The sequence below is a fragment of the Mustelus asterias genome, chromosome 24 (assembly GCF_964213995.1).
Source record: "Mustelus asterias chromosome 24, sMusAst1.hap1.1, whole genome shotgun sequence".
Lineage (NCBI taxonomy): Eukaryota > Metazoa > Chordata > Chondrichthyes > Carcharhiniformes > Triakidae > Mustelus > Mustelus asterias.
Genome location: NC_135824.1, coordinates 50366919 through 50387094, shown reverse-complemented (window position 1 = coordinate 50387094; position 20176 = coordinate 50366919). Strand labels below are relative to the sequence as shown.

Genomic DNA, 20176 nt, shown 5'->3' with positions numbered 1-20176 from the left:
ATCATACAGGTCTGTCTGTTATATCCTTCTGATTTTGTTTTCCCGTTATAGCACACTCTCTATTACACTGGTCCGTGACGTGACGTGGGATGGGGGAGGGGGGCGACATGGGATTTGGGGGGTGGTGGGGGGGGGCAGGTTCTAGAACCAGTCTTAGACTTGAGCAGAGGTGATGGCTGAGTGGGATTACTGCCAGACTATTAATCCAGAAACTCAGCTAATGTTCTGGTGACCCGGGTTCGAATCCCGCCATGGCAGATGGTGGAATTTGAATTCGATAAAAAATATCTGGAATTAAGAATCTACCATGAAACCATTGTCAATTGTCGGAAAAATCCATCTGGTTCACTAATGTCCTTTAGGGAAGGAAATCTACCATCCATACCTGGTCTGGCCTACATGTGATTCCAGAGCAATATGGTTGACTCTCAACTGCCCTCTGAAATGGCTGAGCGAGACACTTGGTTCAAGGGTAACTAGGGATGGGCAATAAATGCTGGCCCAGCCAGCGATGCCCATGTCCCGCAAATGAATACAAAAGAGTTAGGCCATTGAGGACTGAGGAAGAGGAGGAATTTCTTTGCTCAAAGAGGAGTGAGTGTTGGAATTCTCCAGCCCAGAGGGTCAGACATGGACAATATTCGAGGCAGAGATGGATAGATTTCTAGAAGTGAAAGATATCAAAGGGGTACGGGGTTAGTGCGGGAAAATAGCATTGGGATAGAAGCTCGGTCAGGATCGAATTGAATGTCAGAGCAAGCTCGAGGGGCCGAAAGGCCTACTTCCTGCTCCTATCTTCCAATGTCCCACCGTTAATATACCCCTGTCCATTCTAACACTCCCTCAATGCTGACTGACAATGGGTCCTCCCTCCCGATTAAACCGCCTTTGCAATGTGGGGGCTCTCAGTGAAAACGGGCCGATTATTCCCCGGATCATCGAGAAGGCGAATTGCGAGGAAACGGATCGATTCCGTTTCCTTGAGCAAGCCGGAAACTATTTGGCGCCGAACCGTAAAGAATATTCTTGCTCGAAGATCTCGGGCTTTTTTTGGCCTCTCTTTCTCCGGGATTTGTTGACTGAATGTCCAAGTCTTCGGGTAGAGTTTTAAAGAATGCCTTGTGATGTACCCGCTGGGCGTGGGTAGATTTGAGGAGCAGCGATTGTTTATCTATCTCCACCCAAGCCTGCGGTATCTCGAGCATTCGAATCGGAACTGATTACGTTGCTGATATTTCAAGGGATGAAGGTTGTGGAGAAATAATAAAGGAGAATGCCGGCAATGAAGGAGGGGGAGGTTGACTTTCTCCTGGCTGTCACAGTTGCCTTGTTCTGGACATTTACACAGTTTGTGTTTGCTCTCGCTGTACAGATAAGCTGACACAGCTGAACGCAGCATCAATCAATCCGGGGAAGGGAGAGAAGCTGGAAGATTCAAAAGCATTTCCTTTTTTCCCCGTTCTTTGATTAAATACACACAGGTTCCAGCCAAATGTCAAATCTGTTCTCTCAAAGCCAGACCATTACTTGCAGCACCCCCACCCTCACCCACCCACACTCCTCCCACCCGCCCCCTACCCATCCACGCACCCCCACCCCCCACCCTCACCCACCCACACTCCTCCCACCCTCCCCCCACCCACCCACGCACCCCCACCCCCCACCCTCACCCACCCACACTCCTCCCACCCTCCCCCCACCCACCCACGCACCCCCACCCCCCACCCTCACCCACCCACACTCCTCCCACCCTCCCACACGCCCCCCCCCCACCCATCCACGCACCTCTCCCACACTCACCCCAACTCACCCATGCACCCCCACCCCCCCGCCACACATTCCCCCCTCCCACTCACCCCTCAACCACCCACACTCCCTCCCACCACTCCCACCCACCCCTCCCACCATCCACCCACACTCCCCCCACCCACCCACACTCCCACCCACCCCTCCCCCACTCCCCCCACCCATCCACGCATCCCTCCCACACTCCCCCCCACCCCCCCCAAAACAACCAAGCACCCCCCTCCCACACATTCCCCTCACCCACCCACAATCCCACCCACCCCTCCCACACTCCCCTCACCCATCCACACTCCCCTCACCCACCCACACTCCCCTCACCCACCCACACTCCCTCCCACCGCTCCCACACTCCCCTCCCACCCTCCAACCACACTCCCCCCACCCACCCACACTCCCACCCACCCCTCCCGCACACCCCTCACCCACCCACCCCTCCCACACACACCTCACCCACCCACACTCCCTCCCACCACGCCCACACTCCCCCCCCCCCCACCCTCCACCCACCTCTCCCACACTCCCCACCCACCCACACTCCCACCCACCCCTCCCGCACACCCCTCACCCACCCACCCCTCACCCACCCACCCCTCCCACACTCCCCTCACCCACCCACACTCCCTCCCACCGCTCCCACTCCCAAATTCTCCTCCCCACCCACCATTCTCACGCTCCATCATTGGGTACCAACTCAATGCTGGACCTTGGCTACTGAGTGGGTCGCACAAGTGGCCCCTCCTTCATCCCAGTGCATCACAAGATTCAAATCCAGCTTGTCCACTCACAAGGTTAAAAACATTTAACACACGCCCAGTATTTTGTGACCAGTTGTAGAAGATGCTTTGTCATTCATATATTAATAGAACGTTCATCAAACTTTGCATAGAACCCCTACAGTGCAGAAGCTGGCCATTCGGCCCATTGAGTCTGCACTGACTCCCCGAGAAAGCATCTTACCCAGGCCCTCACCCACACCTCAACCTTGTAATCCCACGCATTTAAGAACAAAGAGCAAAGAAAAGTACAGCACAGGAACAGGCCCTTCGGCCCTCCCAGCCCGTGACGACCACGATGCCTGAATTAAACCAAACAAAAACCTTCTGCCCTTACTCGGTCCGTATCCCTCCATTCGCTCCCTATTCATGGACCCATCCAGATGCCTCTTAAATGTTGCTAATGTTCCTGCTTCCACCACCTCCTCTGGCAGCGCGTTCCAGGCACCCACCACTCTCTGTGTGAAAAACCTCCCCCGCACATCTCCCTTAAACTTTCCCCCTCTCACCTTGAACCTGTGCCCCCTTGTAATTGACACTTCCACCCTGGGGAAAAGCCTCTGACTATCCACCCTGTCGATGCCTCTCATAATTTTTCAACCTCTCTCAGGTCTCCCCTCAACCTCTGTCTTTCCAGTGAAAACAATCCGAGTTTATTCAACCTCTCCTCATAGGCAACACCCTCGAGACCAGGCAACATCCTGGTGAACCTTCTTTGCAATCTCTCCAGAGCTTCCACGTCCTTCTGGCAGTGTGGTGACCAGAACTGCACACAATACTCCAAATGCAGCCTAACCAAGATTTCCCAACTCTTGTCCTCAATGCTGTGGCTGATGAAGGAAAGCATGCCGCATGCTTTCTTAATCACCTTGGCCATCTGTGATGCCACTTTTAGGGAACTGTGGACCTGCACGCCCAGATCCCTCTGTATGTTAATGTTCCTAAGGGTTCTGCCATTTACAGTATAATTCACACCTAAATTTGATCCTCCAAAATGCATCACCTTGCATTTGTCCTGATTAAACTCCATCTGCCATTTCTGTGGCCAAGCCTCCAATCTATCTATAATCCTGCTGTATCCTCTGACAATCCCCGGCACTATCAGCAACTCCACCAATCTTCGTGCCATCTGCAAGTTTACTAATCAGACCACCCACATTTTCCTCCAGGTCATTTATATATACCACAAACAACAAGAGGCCCCAGCACTGATCCCTGTGGAACACCACTAGCTACACATCTCCATTCTGAAAACCCATGGCCAATCCCCCTAACCCTAATACCTTGGGACATTAAGGGACATTTTAGCATAGCCAATCCACCTAACCTGCACATCTTGGGACATTAAGGGGCAATTTAGCATAGCCAATCCACCTAACCTGCACATCTTGGGACATTAAGGGGCAATTTAGCATAGCCAATCCACCTAACCTGCACATCTTGGGCACTAAGGGACATTTTAGCATAGCCAATCCACCTAACCTGCACATCTTGGGACATTAAGGGGCATTTTAGCATGGCCAATCCACCTAACCCGCACATCTTGGGACATTAAGGGGCATTTTAGCATGGCCAATCCACCTAACCTGCACATCTTGGGACATTAAGGGGCATTTTAGCATGGCCAATCCACCTAACCTGCACATCTTGGGACATTAAGGGGCATTTTAGCATGGCCAATCCACCTAATCTACACATCTTTAGGAAAAACAAAATAAATATTGACACTTTGATGCTTTGGGGACACACGGCTCTCACAGTCAGTGTTGTGAGCAATCAGCACGCACCTCACTTCACTCACCCTCGCTTTACGTGCAAATCGCTCCAGTCACACTGGCAGGAAAATAACTACACGGATGGAAATCAGCGGAATGTGGCAACCCCGCGCCTGGAATACGGTCAACAAAATGTCTGGTGGGGGCCGCACTCTTAACCCAGATGGGCCGCATGTGGCCCCCCGGGGTCGCAGGTTATTGGTTTAATCTGTGTACCCCAAACTATTTGGAGTTTTGTCTGTTCTTTGCATCATTTGTCATAGAATCCCTGAAAATCTATCTCTTGACATTTGCAGCGATGGGGAGTGATTGGATAGGCTAGCGTTGTTTTCTCTCGGAACAGAGGAGGCTGAGAGGTGACCTAGTCGAGGAGTACAACATTCTGAGGGGCCTGGACAGGGTGGACAGGAAAGACTTGGTTCCCCCTAGCTGAGGGGCCAATTACCAGAGGACATAGATTTATGGTGATTGGTGGAAGGATTGGAGGGGACATGACGAGAAACCTTTTCACCCAGAGGGTGGCGGGAGTCTGAAACTCACTGCTCAAGTTGGTGACTGAGGCTGACACACTCAACTCATCGAAAAAGAACCTGGCTCTGTTCTGAAGTGCTGGAACCTGCAAGGATACAGACCAGGTGCTGGAAAAGGGGATTAGAATGAGCAGCTAGCTTCTTTTTTTTCTCTCTTTTTATTTGGCCGGAGCAGATGCAATGGGCTGAATGGCCTCTATAACTTCTCTATAGTTCTATGGTTCAGTTCATTCATCAATCATCGGTGTCCCAGGTGCAGCCCAGCCTCGAGCTTTATGTGTATGCAGAATGACTTCAACAAGGTCCAGGAGGTTGGTCTCTTGGAGTAGAAACTAGAAGCAGGAGGAGGCCATTCAGCCCTTCGAGCCTGCCCCGCCATTCATTTTGATCATGGCTGATCATCGAATTCAATATCCTGATCCCCCCTTCTCCCCACAACCCTTGATCCCTTTAGCCCCAAGAGCTATATCTAATTCCTTCTTGAAATCAGACATTTTGGCCTCAACTACTTTCTGTGGGAGTGAATTCCACACATTCACCACTCTCCGGGTGAAGAAATTTCTCCTCACCTCAGTCCTAAAAAATTAAAAGTCCTTAAATTGCCCTTATCCTCAAACCCCATGTTCTGGACTCCCCCACCATTTGGCCCATCGAGTCTGCACCGACCACAATCCCACCCAGGTCCTATCCCCATAACCCATGCATTTACCCTAGCTAGTCCCCCTGACATTAAGGGGCAATTTAACATGGCCAATTTACCTAACTCGCACATCTTTGGACTGTGGGAGGAAACCGGAGCACCCGGAGGAAGCCCACGCAGACACAGGGAGAACGTGCAAACTCCACACCGACAGTGACCCAAGTTGGGAATCGAACCCTGGTTCCTGGCACTGTGAGGTAGCAGTGCTAACCACTGTGCCACCGTGCCACCCCACTGGGAACATTCTTTCTGAATCTACCCTGTCTAACCCTGTTAGAATTTTATAAATTTTACGAGATCCCCTCTCACTCTTCTAAACTCCAATGAATATAATCCTAACCGACTTAGTCTCTCCTCATATGACAGACCTGCCATCCCAGGAATCAGCCTGGTAAACCTTCGCAGTACTCCCTCTATTGCAAGGACTGTGAGCTCCCTGATTGAGGTAATGATTGCCTACCCAGTGAGGGAGTCTCACCTGCGTATATACATATATAGAGGAGTGTCAGGGCTACTGATACTCTGGATTCTGACTGTGTATCTGAAGCGCTCTTAGGAGTGGAATTGAGTTTGTAAATAAAGGGAATCTGGTGATGGGACACCGGCCTCAGAGGAGTTATTTCAGTATGTACTGATCCACTCTGGTCTTCCGACTCAACATAAGGACATGAAACATAAGAACTAGGAGCAGGAGTAGGCCATCTGGCCCCTCGAGCCTGCTCCACCATTCAATAAGATCATGGCTGATCTTTTCGTGGACTCAGCTCCACTTACCCGCCCGCTCACCATAACCCTTAATCCCTTTACTGTTCAAAAATGTATCTATCCTTGCCTTAAAAACATTCAATGAGGTAGCCTCAACTGCTTCACTGGGCAGGGGATTCCACAGATTCACAACCCTTTGTGTGAAGAAGTTCCTCCTCAACTCAGTCCTAAATCTGCTTCCCCTTATTTTGAGGCTATGCCCCCTAGTTCTAGTTTCACCCGCCAGTGGAAACAACTTCCCTGCTTCTACCTTATCAATTCCCTTCGTAATCTTATATGTTTCTATAAGATCCCCCCTCATTCTTCTAAATTCCAATGAGTATAGCCTCAGTCTACTCAGTCTCTCCTCATAAGCCAACCTTCTCAACTGTGTGGAGTTTGCACGTTCTCCCCATGTCTGCGTGGGTTTCCTCCAGCTGCTCTGGTTTCCTCCTACAGTCCAAAGCTGTGCGGGTTAGTTGGACTGGCCATGCTAAATTGACCCTAGTGTTAGGGGGATTAGCAGGGTAAATGTGTGGGGTTATGGGAATAGGGTCTGGTTGGGATTGTGGTTGGTACAGACTTGATGGGCCAAATGGCCTCTTTCTGTACTGTATGATTCTATGTATCTCTAACTCTGGAATCAACCTAGTGAATCTCCTCTGCACCCCCTCCAGTGCCAGTATATCCTTTCTCAAGTAAGGAGACCAGAACTGTACACAGTACTCCAGGTGTGGCCTCACCAGCACCTTATACAGCTGCAACATAACCTCACTGTTTATAAACTCCATTCTTCCAGCAATGAAGGACAAAGTTCCATTTGTGGGAATGAAGGTAGCGGAACCGGGCTGAATGCATTGAAACTTGCCCGAGACGTCATGCCACTCCCTTCATTTGCCAGGGCCCCCTGCCCTTGCCAGTGAAGGTGCCGATGGTCTTTAATGGAGATGGTTGGGGGGGGGGGGGGGCGCAGAGGGAGGTGGCCATGTCGAGGGGGCGGCTCCTGTTGTCGGAATTTCAGACGCAGTGACCCAGCGAAGGGCAGAAGCCTCAGACCTGCCCAGCAATATTTACTGGTGCAGTGAAAGGGAATCAAAATAGGAGTCGGTAGAAGGGAAATTGTTGAGTTTATTCAATTATGTTGTTGACTGTTTGAAAACTCCTGCTAATCACTCTCAACCACATTTGAGGACACTCTTCAGCCCACTGCATTTTCATATTCAGCGCTGGGCTATTAAAGCACTTAGTGCTAAATTAGTATGGGGGCTACAGGATTATGCATATTATTTGCATAATAGGACTTCTCTCCAAGTGTTTATTGCCAGTATCGAACGCTGAGCAATTATCATGTCACTTTCTTTGGAATGGACCTGATTAACTCTTAATGGCCCAAGTGGTATTATCACTACACCATTAATCCAGCAATTCAGCTAATGCTCTTGTGAAGTTGTACGAACTAAGTAAGGGCATGATGGGAAAATTGGTCAACTATTTGTTACAATATAAAGAACGGCTGACCAAATCTATTTCAAAATGCCAGACCCCTGTAAGAGTTCATAAGGCTGTATGAGTAAATAAGACAAGATAAGGTCAGGGAGGAAGGAGTCACCGACCTTCTTCTGTTCCATCAAAGGACAAGATAAGGGTTTGAATAATGAGACAAAGAGTTCTAGGAGGTCAGCAAGTTAAAACATGATTAATGACATTGCTTATGATTCTATTACTAATCGAATTCCTGAATATGCTCTGGTCACAAAAACTGATAATGATTATGTATAAATACTGAACTGTTTCTCTGTGTGATTGTGGACTTGGGGAGGAATTAGCAAGTTATAATAACTGCTCTCTGAACCCAAGTTGCAGCCAAAACTGCATGCAGTCTTTTCGTAAAATAAAGGCTTGTTATTTTGTCTGGACAAACTTTGTTGAGTTTTTCTACCACAGTCAAGAAGCAGTAAAGTTTCCACTTCAACACTCTGGGGACCCGGGTTCGAATCCCGCCACGGCAGGTGGTGGAATTTAAATACAATAAAAAATATCTGGAGTTAAGAATCTGTTGATGACCGTGAAAGCATTGTAATCACGGTGGCACAGTGGTTAACGCAGCTGCCTCACAGTGCCAGGGACCCGGGTTCAATTCCGGCCTCGGGTCACTGGCTGTGTGGAGTCTGCATGTTCTCCCCGTGTCTGCGTGGGTTTCCTCCCACACTCCAAAGATGTGTGGGTTAGGTGGATTGGCCATGCTAAATTGCCCTTAGTATCTAAAGATGTGCGGATTAGGTGGATTGGCCATGCTAAATTGCCCTCAGTGTCCAAAGATGTGTGGGTTAGGTGGATTGGCCATGCTAAATTGCCCTTAGTGTCCAAAGATGTGCGGATTAGGTGGATTGGCCATGCTAAATTGCCCTCAGTGTCCAAAGATGTGCAGGTTAGGTGGATTGACCATGCTAAATTGCCCTCAGTGTCCAAAGATGTGCAGGTTAGGTGGATTGGCCATGCTAAATTGCTCCCTTAGTGTCCAAAGATGTGCAGGTTAGGTGGATTGGCCATGCTAAATTGCCCTTAGTGTCCAAAGATGTGCGGGTTAGGTGGATTCGCCATGCTAAATTGCCCTCAGTGTCCAAAGATGTGTGGGTTAGGTGGATTGGCCATGCTAAATTGCCCTTAGTGTCCAAAGATGTGCGGGTTAGGTGGATTGGCCATGCTAAATTGCCCTTAGTGTCCAAAGATGTGCGGATTAGGTGGATTGGCCATGCTAAATTGCCCTCAGTGTCCAAAGATGTGCAGGTTAGGTGGATTGGCCATGCTAAATTGCTCCCTTAGTGTCCAAAGGTGTGCGGGTTAGGTTGATTGGTCATGCTAAATTGACCCTAGTGGCAGGGGGATTAGCAGGGTAAATATGTGGGGTTACGAGGATAGGGCCTGGGTGGGATTGTGGTCGGTGCAGACTCGATGGGCCAAATGGGCTCCCTTCTGCACGATAGGGATTCTGTAATTGTCGGAAAAACCCACTTGGTTCACTTTAGCCCCTTTAGGGAAGGAAATCTGCCGTCCTTACCCGGTCTGGCCTCCATGTGACTCCAGAGCCACAGCAAAGTGGTTGACTCTCAACTGCCCTCTGAAATGGCCTGGCGAGACACTCAGTTCAAGGGCAACTAGGGATGGGCAATAAATGCTGGCCCAGCCAGCGACGCCCACATCCCATGAATGAGTAATGAAAGGGAATGAAAGCAGGGTCTGAGAGCGATAATTACTGTCTAATTGTGGATTCAGATGGCAGAAGCTTTCTCCCTGTTAATTACTTTAAGTTCTTTTCCCTCATTAAATCCTTCATGTTCCATTATATCTCATGCAATGCAGAAAAGGCCCTTCAGCCCATCAAGCCTTGACAATATCCACCACTAATCCCATTTTCCTGCACTTGAACCATACCCTTGAATGTTATGATATTTCAAGTGCTCATCCAAATATTTTTTTTAGAGGTTGTAAGGTTTCTGGCTTCCACTACCCTCCCAGGTAACACATTCCAGATTCCCACCATCGGACACGGAGAGACAGGAAGCCGGGTTCGATTCCTGCCATCGGGTCACTGTCTGTGTGGAGTCTGCACATTCTCCCCGTGTCTGCGTGGGTTTCCTCCAGGTGCTCCGGTTTTCTCCCGCAGTCCGAAAGACAAAGAACAAAGAAAATTACAGCACAGGAACAGGCCCTTCGGCCCTCCAAGCCTGCACCGACCATGCTGCCCGACTTAACTAAAACCCCCCATACCCTTCCGGGGACCATATCCCTCTATTCCCATCCTATTCATGTATTTGTCAAGACGCCCCTTAAAAGTCACTACCGTATCTGCTTCCACTACCTCCCCTGGCAACAAGTTCCAGGCACCCACCACCCTCTGTGTAAAAAACTTGCCTCGTACATCTCCTTTAAACCTTGCCCCTCGCACCTTAAACCTGTGCCCCCTAGTAATTGACTCTTCCACCCTGGGAAAAATCTTCTGACTATCCACTCTGTCCATGCCTCTCATAATTTTGTGGACTTCTATCAGGTCTCCCCTCAACCTCCGTCGTTCCAGTGAGGCGTGCTGGGTAGGTGGATTGGCCATGCTAAATTCTCCCTCAGTCTACCCGAACAGGCGTCGGAGTGTGGCGACTAGGGGAATTTCACAGTAACTTCATTGCGGTGTTAATGTAAGTCTTACTTGTGACACTGATAAATTTTTAAAAAGGACGTGCGGACAGTGACCCAAGCCGGGAATCGAACCCGGGGTCCCTGGCGCCTGTGAGGCAGCAGCGCTAGCCACCGTGCCGTAGATGAGGGAAGTGTACGATGGGGTGGTGTGGGGATTTGGGGAGGTGGGTGGGTAGGGAGAGAGGATGCAGAGGTAAGGTTTATCTCCAGGAGAATGCGATTCTATCAGGGAGCAGATGGCATTCTCCTTGGCATAAGGTAAAGCAGGCACAAGGCGTGTGTCTGTCACAGCAGCCTGCTTTGTGTGACAAGCAAAAGTCATATTTACATTCCAAACGCACCCACACTCCAGCCCTAATGCTCATTTTGTTCACTCGAGCAGCCATTATGTAATGAAGTATGCCTCGCTGAAAATTTAATTTAGCAAAAATATGGCACACTGCATCAAATAGTTTCTAACTGGGTGAAGCGGCACAGATACCGAGTGAGCGCCAGGGGCTGGATACCAACCGTTTGAACCCGTAGCTTTTTTTTTTGCAACACCTTTCGGTCTGCGCCCTCCTGATCAGAAACCCTGTCAAAACAAGCACCGGGGAGAGGGGTCCATCCCACCCCCGCATCGGCGAGAATATGTTCAAAGCTTCCTTGCTTCCCTGCAAAAATCCAAGTTCTGCATCCCCAGTGCCAACCACAGTGGCACAGCGCCAGGGACCCGGGTTCAGTTCCAGCCTCAGGTCACTGTCTGTATGGAGTCTGCACGTTCTCCCCGTGTCTGCGTGGGTTTCCTCCGGGTGCTCCGGTTTCCTCCCACAAGTCCAAAGATGTGCGGGTTAGGTGGATTGGCCATGCTAAATGGTCCCTTAGTGTCCAAAGATGTGCAGGTTAGGTGGATTGGCCATGCTAAATTGCCCCTTAGTGTCCAAAGATGTGTAGGTTAGGTGGATTGGTCATGCTAAATTGCCCCTTAGTGTCCAAAGATGTGCAGGTTAGGAGGATTGGCCATGCAAAATTGCCCTTTATTGTCCAAAGATGTGCAGGTTAGGTAGATTGGCCATGCTAAATTGCCCCTTAGTGTCCAAAGATGTGCAGGTTAGGTGGATTGGACATGTTAAATTGCCCCTTAGTGTCCAAAGATGTGCAGGTTAGGTGGATTGGCCATGCTAAATGGTCCCGTAGTGTCCAAAGATGTATAGGTTAAGTGGATTAGCCATGGTAAATTGTCCCTTAGTGTCCAAAGATGTGCAGGTTAGGTGGATTGGCCATGCTAAATGGTCCCGTAGTGTCCAAAGATGTATAGGTTAAGTGGATTAGCCATGGTAAATTGTCCCTTAGTGTCCAAAGATGTGTAGGTTAGGTGGATTGGCCATGCTAAATTGCCCCTTAGTGTCCAAAGATGTGTAGGTTAGGTGGATTGGTCATGCTAAATTGCCCCTTAGTGTCCAAAGATGTGCAGGTTAGGAGGATTGGCCATGCAAAATTGCCCTTTATTGTCCAAAGATGTGCAGGTTAGGTGGATTGGCCATGCTAAATTGCCCCTTAGTGTCCAAAGATGTGTAGGTTAGGTGGATTGGACATGTTAAATTGCCCCTTAGTGTCCAAAGATGTGCAGGTTAGGTGGATTGGCCATGCTAAATGGTCCCGTAGTGTCCAAAGATGTGTAGGTTAAGTGGATTGGCCATGGTAAATTGTCCCTTAGTGTCCAAGGATGTGCAGGTTAGGTGGATTGGCCATGCTAAATTGCCCCTTAGTGTCAGGAGGATTAGCAGGGTAAATATGCGGAATTACGGGGATAGGGCCTGGGTGGGATTGTGGTTGGTGCAGACTTGATGGGCTGAATGGCCTCCTTCTGCCCTGTGGATTCTATGATTGACAATATTTTAGGTAAAATCTCAGTCACTGACATGTTCAGTGGAGCGTCCGAGTAGCGATATTAAAGATATCTGCATCCTGAAGGGATGATTTTTAAGCTCTTGGAGCTAAAAATGAAAGGATCAGCGATGCCCTCAGAACGAGGTCAGTATCTCTCCACTGCCCTGTAACCCGATGCCATTTTGAATGATGAGTTGATCACGTGACACACTGATCACATGATCTCCTGCCATGTGACCTGTGATCCCTGGACATTCTCTCTTCCACCTTCTTCCGTCAGGAAAAAGATACAAAAGTCTGAGGTCACCTACCAACCGACCCAAGAACAGCTTCTTCCCTGCTGCCATCAGACTTTTGAATGGACCTACCTCGCACTAAGTTGATCTTTCTCTACACCCTAGCTGTGACTGTAACACTACATTCTGCACTCTCTCCGTTGCTTCTCTATGAACGGTATGCTTTGTATAGCACGCAAGGAACAATACTTTTCACTGTATGCTAATACATGTGACAATAATAAATCAAGTTAATTCACCTGGTTTCTCCAACTCACATCTCCATTGGTTATTAGTGTTGAGAATTTTAGCTCATGCTTTCACACTGTTCCCTGAAGTGATGTTTAGGATCCACCTGAGCCGCCACATGTGGTGAAGTGGCTCATCGCCTGGTTGTTCTCAATCCAAGAACCTTCTCTCCCTCTCTTCCTCACTGGTTCTTCCAGGGAGCATTCCTGGTTTCCACCCTCTGATCCGCAATTCGCACTAATTTTCACCATTTCCCCGGAGGAGGAAAGTTCTCTGGATCTCACTCAGCCCCTTCCTGGTTGCTGCTCCCTTATCACCGTCTCCATTCTCCGACTGCCCCGACCCCTCCATACTCACCCCCCACTCAACCCCCAGCCACTTAAATCCTTGAAAGCCCCTGTCCTGTTCCCCCAAACCCCCATTCCAATATTGCCTGAGTTTCACTCTCCTGTTTCCCCATGCCCCCTGTTTCCAGTCTTCTTTTCTCCCCAAGCCCCCGCGTCTCCCTTTCTCCTCAAGACCCCCCGTCTCGCTCTCTCCCCGAGCCCCCAATCTCCAGTCTCCCTCTCTCCCAAAGCACCCGGTCTCCAGTCTCCCTCTTTCCCCGAACCCCCAATCTCCAGTCTCCCTCTCTCCCCTAGCCCCCAGCCTCCCTCTCTCCCCGAGCCCCCGGTCTCCAGTCTCTCTCTCTCCCCTAGCCCCCAGCCTCCCTCTCTCCCCGAGCCCCTAATCTCCAGTCTCCCTCTCTCCCCTAGCCCCCAGCCTCCCTCTCTCCCCTAGCCCCCAGCCTCCCTCTCTCCCCGAGCCCCCAATCTCCAGCCTCCCTCTCTCCCCGAGCCCCCAATCTCCTGTCTCCCTCTCTCCCCGAGCCCCCAATCTCCAGCCTCCCTCTCTCCCCGAGCCCCCGGTCTCCAGTCTCCCTCTCTCCCCGAGCCCCCAGCCTCCCTCTCTCCCTAAGCCCCAAGTCTCCCTCTCTCCCGAGCCCCAATCTCCAGTCTCCCTCCCTCCTCGAGCCCCCAATGTCCAGTCTCCCTTTCTTCCTGAACCCAGACCCTCCTCTCCCCATATTCCCAATCCCCAGTCGCCTTCTCTCCCCAACTTCCAGACTCTTCTCTCCCCGAGCCCCCAATTCCCAGTCGCCCTCTCTCCCCAAACCTCCAGATCCCTCTCTCCCCCTTCCTCCAAGCTCCAGTCTCCCTTTCTTCCAAAGCCCCCAATTTCCAGTCTCCCTCTTTCCCCAAGTCCCCATTTCTCAGTCTCCATCCCTCTTTCCCATCTCCCCCACCCCGAACCCCTTTTCCCAACAACCCCATCCTACTCCAATCACCCCAAGGTTGAGAGTCGGAATCCATCCCCTCACAACCATACCGTGGTGAGACAATTTCCGGGTCGCCATCCCGCTCTTGTTACCAGCGCGCTCGCTGGCGCCATCTTGCAGGAGACAGACGCCTAATTGGCCACCTCTGGCTCTCCCCTTGTCCAGTTGCAAACCGTTGGGCTAATCCCTGAGGCTGCTGAGCCAATTAGAGGGCTTGCAAACGTGGCCAGATGGCAGCTCTGGGCCCTGTCGCTGCAGGAAGGGGCCACAAGGGCACCGTCACCTCACCGTGCCCTCAGGAGAGCTTTCTACCTCCTTGAAATGAATTTTAGATGTAGATCATTATCCCTCTGGAGGCGAAACCCCTCCCCACAGTCCGTAGCTGTAATTGCGGCCTACTATTCCTCGGCTGCTCCGTTGTCCCGGTGGTGGTCAGAACACGAGGCACACAAAATGGAGGCAGGAGTGGACCATTCGGCCCGTCGAGCCTGCTCCACCATTCAATACAATCATGGCTACTCTTGGGCTTCACCTCCATTTTCCTGCCCTCTCCCCAGATCCCATAATTCCCCAAAATCTGCCCATCCCACAACCTCAAACATATGGGTGGCACAGTGGCTATCACTGCTGCCTCAGAGCGCCAGGGACCCGGGTTCGATTCCCGGCTTGGGTGACTGTGCGGAATCTGCACGTTCTCCCCGTGTCTGCGTGGGTTTCCTCCGGGTGCTCCGGTTTCCTTCCGCAGTCGGAAAGACGTGCTGGTTAGGGCGCATTGGCCGTGCTAAATTCTCCCTCAGTGTACCCGAACAGGCGCCGGATCCCGGGTCCCAGGCGCTGTGAGGCAGCAGTGCTAACCACTGTGCCACCGCGCTGCCCAGTCTGGCGATAATACCACTTGGCCGCGGCCTCTTTGAGCGGAACTGGGCTGATTTCACGCCAAGTGTTCATTTCTCTGCCCCATTCTCCGGACCCCTTTGTCTTCGGATGCTGTTTTAAGAGTTGTGCATCTGCCACCATGATGTGGAGATGCCGGCGTTGGACTGGGATGAACACAGTAAGAGTTTTAACAACACCAGGTTAAAGTCCAACAGCTTTATTTGGTAGCAAATACCATTAGCTTTCGGAGCGCTGCTCCTTCGTCAGATGGAGTGGAAATGTGCTCTCAAACAGGGCACAGAGACACAAAATCAAGTTACAGAATACTGATTAGAATGCGAATCCCTACAACCAACCAGATCTTAAAGATACAGACAGTGTGGGTGGAGGGAGCATTAAGCACAGGTTAAAGAGATGTGTATTGTCTCCAGACAGGACAGCCCCCAAGTCCAGGAGGCAAGCTGTGGGGGTTACTGATAATGTGACATAAATCCAACATCCCGGTTTAGGCCGTCCTCATGTGTGCGGAACTTGGCTATCAGTTTCTGCTCAGCGACTCTGCGCTGTCGTGTGTCGTGAAGGCCGCCTTGGAGAACACTTACCCGAAGATCAGAGGCTGAATGCCCGTGACTGCTGAAGTGCTCCCCCACAGGAAGAGAACAGTCTTGCCTGGTGATTGTCGAGCGGTGTTCATTCATCCGTTGTCGTAGCGTCTGCATGGTTTCCCCAATGTATCTGCCACCAGCCATGAGTATTTAATAGTTGGAGATTTATGTTAGATTGTAAGGCCCTGTGTCAGTGCAGGGACCTTTCCAATAGTGCTGATCAGAAGCACTAGTTGATGCAGAGCTCATTAAATTGTCCTGCAGTGTGTAAGCAAATTGTGTACCGCGCAACCCTCGGAATTAGACTTGTAAAAGGTCGCTCTGATTTCCCTGAAGAATCGTTAGTGAGAATGGATAGTTGTGCTTCACCACTTACACTGTTTGAATTTGTTAAAGGCTGAATAGGAAACAGCAAACTCATACATCCTCCCGTAAAGAGGACCGTCCTGAAGGCCAAGTGACAATTGTGGATCATTCTTAAAGGGGACAGCACAGTCGGTGCGAACTGCTTAAAGGGGACAGACACAGTAAGAGTTTTAACAACGCCAGGTTAAAGTCCAACAGGTTCATTTGGTAGCAAACGCCATTAGCTTTCAGAGCGCTGCTCCTTCGTCAGATGGAGTGGAAATCTGCAGCGCTCCGAAAGCTAATGGCATTTGCTACCAAATAAACCTGTTGGACTTTAACCTGGTGTTGTTAAAACTCTTACTGTGTTTACCCCAGTCCAACGCCGGCATCTCCACATCATGACTAAAGGGGACAGTACAGTCAGTGCGGACTGCTTAAAGGAGACAGCACAGTTGGTGTGAACTGCTTAAAGGGGACAGCATAGTCGGTGCGAACTGCTTAAAGGGGACAGCACAATCAGTCTGAACTGCATAAAGGGGACAGCACAGTCGGTCTGAACTACTTAAAGGGGACAGCACAGTCAATGTGGACTGCTTAAAGTGGACAGTACATTCATTGTGAACAGCTTAAAGGGGACAGTACAGTCAGTGTGAACTGCTTAAAGTGGAAAGCACAGTTGGTGTGAACTGCTTAAAGGGGACAGTGCAGTCAGTGATTGTTTCTCAAATGGAACAGTGCAGTCAGTGTGAACTGCTTAAAGGGGACAATGCAGTCAGTGGTTATTTCTTAAAGGGGACAGTGCAGTCAGTGGTTCTTTCTTAAAGGGGATAGTGCAGTCAACGTGAACTACTTAAAGGGAACCCAAACAGTCTGGTGCAAGGGATGGCAGGTTTATTGTGGGAAGATCAGGAAGTTTTGTTCTATTTTCGAGATGCTAACGGGTGAACCTGCACCGGGACGAGTGCTGCACCCCTGCTCAGTTTCCGGGGGAGGCCCCGTTCCTCCAGCATTCCGGTCCCTGCTCTCCTCTGCAAGGCTCCAAAATGGCCGCCGCCCGCCTTTGCCACTCACACTATGTGTGCGGCTCCCGCCTCCCCGGAGGCCACCAATTGGCCGCTGAGCTGGTCGCTTGTCCCAATCACGGCATGGCGGTTCTGTGAGAGGTTGGCGGGGAGCTGGTTTGAACTCGGAGGGTGGGGACGTGGGAGGGGTTTTAGCCCCTGAGTTACCATCTTGGGCCTGCTAGAACTCCCAGTACGGCCCTCAATCCTCAATCAGGGCTGGATTGGCTTCTGTGTGTTGAAGACAAGAATATGTTCGGAATAAATTGAGTAACAGTGTGGCACTGACTCCATTACAGCAGAGTAGCTGTGGTCTTTGTAAGTAAGGATTTCAGTTTATAGCGATATTAATATTGAATAGATCATCTATCATATCAATTAGCAAAGCCCAAAGGAGACACTAAATACTCTCAACTCAGTTGCTTATGAACATGGGATCTGCTTCCTCATTTAATGAAAATGTAATGACTCGAATATTGCTCTTGTCTCAAGTTGCTTTTACACTGGAGTATTCTTTCAGTCCTGAACAGTGCAGGTCACTGAGACCGGTGCTTGTAACCCCTCACAGCAGGCAAGAGTAGGATCGAGAGGCTCCAAGTCGCGAGTTGCCATATTCCTGGAGTTAACCTTATGACCTCGATGGGCCGAATGGCCTTTCTCTGCACTGTAAGGATTCTACGACTCCATGACCTTTTGACCATGTGACACTTGCCCCATGGTTTGTTGGATTTATCCTTGAAGGTTTGGGACCTGTTGCGGCCCAGTGGTTAGCGCTGCTGCCTCACAGGGTCAGGAGTCCGGGTTCGATTCCTGGCTTGGGTCACTGTTAGTGTGGAGTTTGAACGTTCTCCCCGTGTCTTTGTGGGTTTCTTCCTGGTGCTCCTGTTTCCTCCCACAGTTCAAAGATGTGCAGGTTAGGTGGATTGGCCATGCTAAATTGTCCCTTAGTGTCCAAAGATATGTAAATTAGGGGGATTAACTATGGTCTTTTTATTCATTCCTGGGATGTGGGCGTCGCTGGCTGGGCCAGTGTTTATTGCCCATCCCTGAGGGCATTTAAGAGTCAACCACATTGCTGTGGCTCTGGAGTCACATGTAAGCCAGACCGGGTACGGACGGCAGATTTCCTTACCTAAAAGATATTAGTGAACCAGATGGGTTTTTCCAACAATCGACAATTGTTTCTTGGTCATAAGTAGACCTTTAATTCGAGATTTTTATTGAATTCAAATTTCACCATCTGCCGTGGTGGGATTCGAACCTGGGTCCCCAGAGCAGTACCCTGGGCCCCTGGATTACTAGTCCAGTGATAATACTACTATGCCTTTGCCTCCTGTGTGGAGTTTTTTGAGAAAGTGACAAAAACGGTTGATGAAGGAAGGGCCGTGGATGTCGTCTATATGGATTTCAGTAAGGCATTTGACAAAGTCCCACATGGCAGGTTGGTTAAGAAGGTTAAGGCTCATGGGATACAAGGAGAAGTGGCTAGATGGGTGGAGAACTGGCTTGGCCATAGGAGACAGAGGGTAGTGGTCGAAGGGTCTTTTTCCGGCTGGAGGTCTGTGACCAGTGGTGTTCCGCAGGGCTCTGTACTGGGGCCTCTGCTATTTGTGATATATATAAATGATTTGGAAGAAGGTGTAACTGGTGTAATCAGCAAGTTTGCGGATGACACGAAGATGGCTGGACTTGCGGATAGCGAAGAGCATTGTCGGGCAATACAGCAGGATATAGATAGGCTGGAAAATTGGGCGGAGAGGTGGCAGATGGAGTTTAATCCAGATAAATGCGAAGTGATGCATTTTGGAAGAAATAATGTAGGGAGGAGTTATACAATAAATGTCAGAGTCATCAGGAGTATAGAAACACAGAGGGACCTAGGTGTGCAAGTCCACAAATCCTTGAAGGTGGCAACACAGGTGGAGAAGGTGGTGAAGAAGGCATATGGTATGCTTGCCTTTATAGGATGGGGTATAGAGTATAAAAGCTGGAGTCTGATGATGCAGCTGTATGGAACGCTGGTTAGGCCACATTTGGAGTACTGTGTCCAGTTCTGGTCGCCGCACTACCAGAAGGACGTGGAGGCGTTAGAGAGAGTGCAGAGAAGGTTTACCAGGATGTTGCCTGGTATGGAGGGTCTTGGCTATGAGGAGAGATTGGGTAAACTGGGGTTGTTCTCCCTGGAAAGACGGAGAATGAGGGGAGATCTAATAGAGGTGTACAAGATTATGAAGGGTATAGATAGGGTGAATAGTGGGAAGCTTTTTCCCAGGTCGGAGGTGACGATCACGAGGGGTCACGGGCTCAAGGTGAGAGGGGCGAAGTATAACTCAGATATCAGAGGGACGTTTTTTACACAGAGGGTGGTGGGGGCCTGGAATGCGCTGCCAAGTAGGGTGGTGGAGGCAGGCACGCTGACATCGTTTAAGACTTACCTGGATAGTCACATGAGCAGCCTGGGAATGGAGGGATACAAACGATTGGTCTAGTTGGACCAAGGAGCGGCACAGGCTTGGAGGGCCGAAGGGCCTGTTTCCTGTGCTGTACTGTTCTTTGTTCTTTGTCCCCTAAACGTAATAGTAAATGCATGGGGTTACAGGGAAAGGGCATAGGGAGGGTTGTGGGCCTGGGTAAGATTCTCAAAGAGTCAGTGCAGACCAGATGGGCCGAATGGCCTCTTCTGCACTGTCGGGATTCTATGATTCTGTGTCCCTAAGTGAGTGTAAGAATGGTCCCCAGCCAAGAGAAAATGCCATGTATCCATCCCCCTTTCCAAAGAGTCTGTCTTTTGCACCCCCCCCACCCTCCCCAGGAGTGATACCTCCCCCATCCCGACTTGGTCACTTGATCGCTCCTCCTTAGAATCGTGTGATATCCTCTGCTGGTTGCCGGAATTGCGGTATTCTAGGAAGATGGGATCACAGCCGTTTTTTGGGAGTGGACAAGCAGTGGCTGCCTCTCTCTCGTGGGGGAGATAGACACCAGGAGAAAGGCGGGGGGAGGGAGTAGTAACCTGTTTGAGCCAACATCCTAATTGGAATTAGCTCTCCCAAGCT

General features: G+C 50.3%; 1 protein-coding gene across 2 annotated transcripts in view; it reads left to right on the top strand.

The window, feature by feature from the left end:
* Positions 1-20176, top strand: part of LOC144511369 (sodium/calcium exchanger 3-like) — a 416016-nt gene that overhangs the window by 179470 nt on the left and 216370 nt on the right. The gene's annotated exons all lie outside the window — the stretch shown is intronic.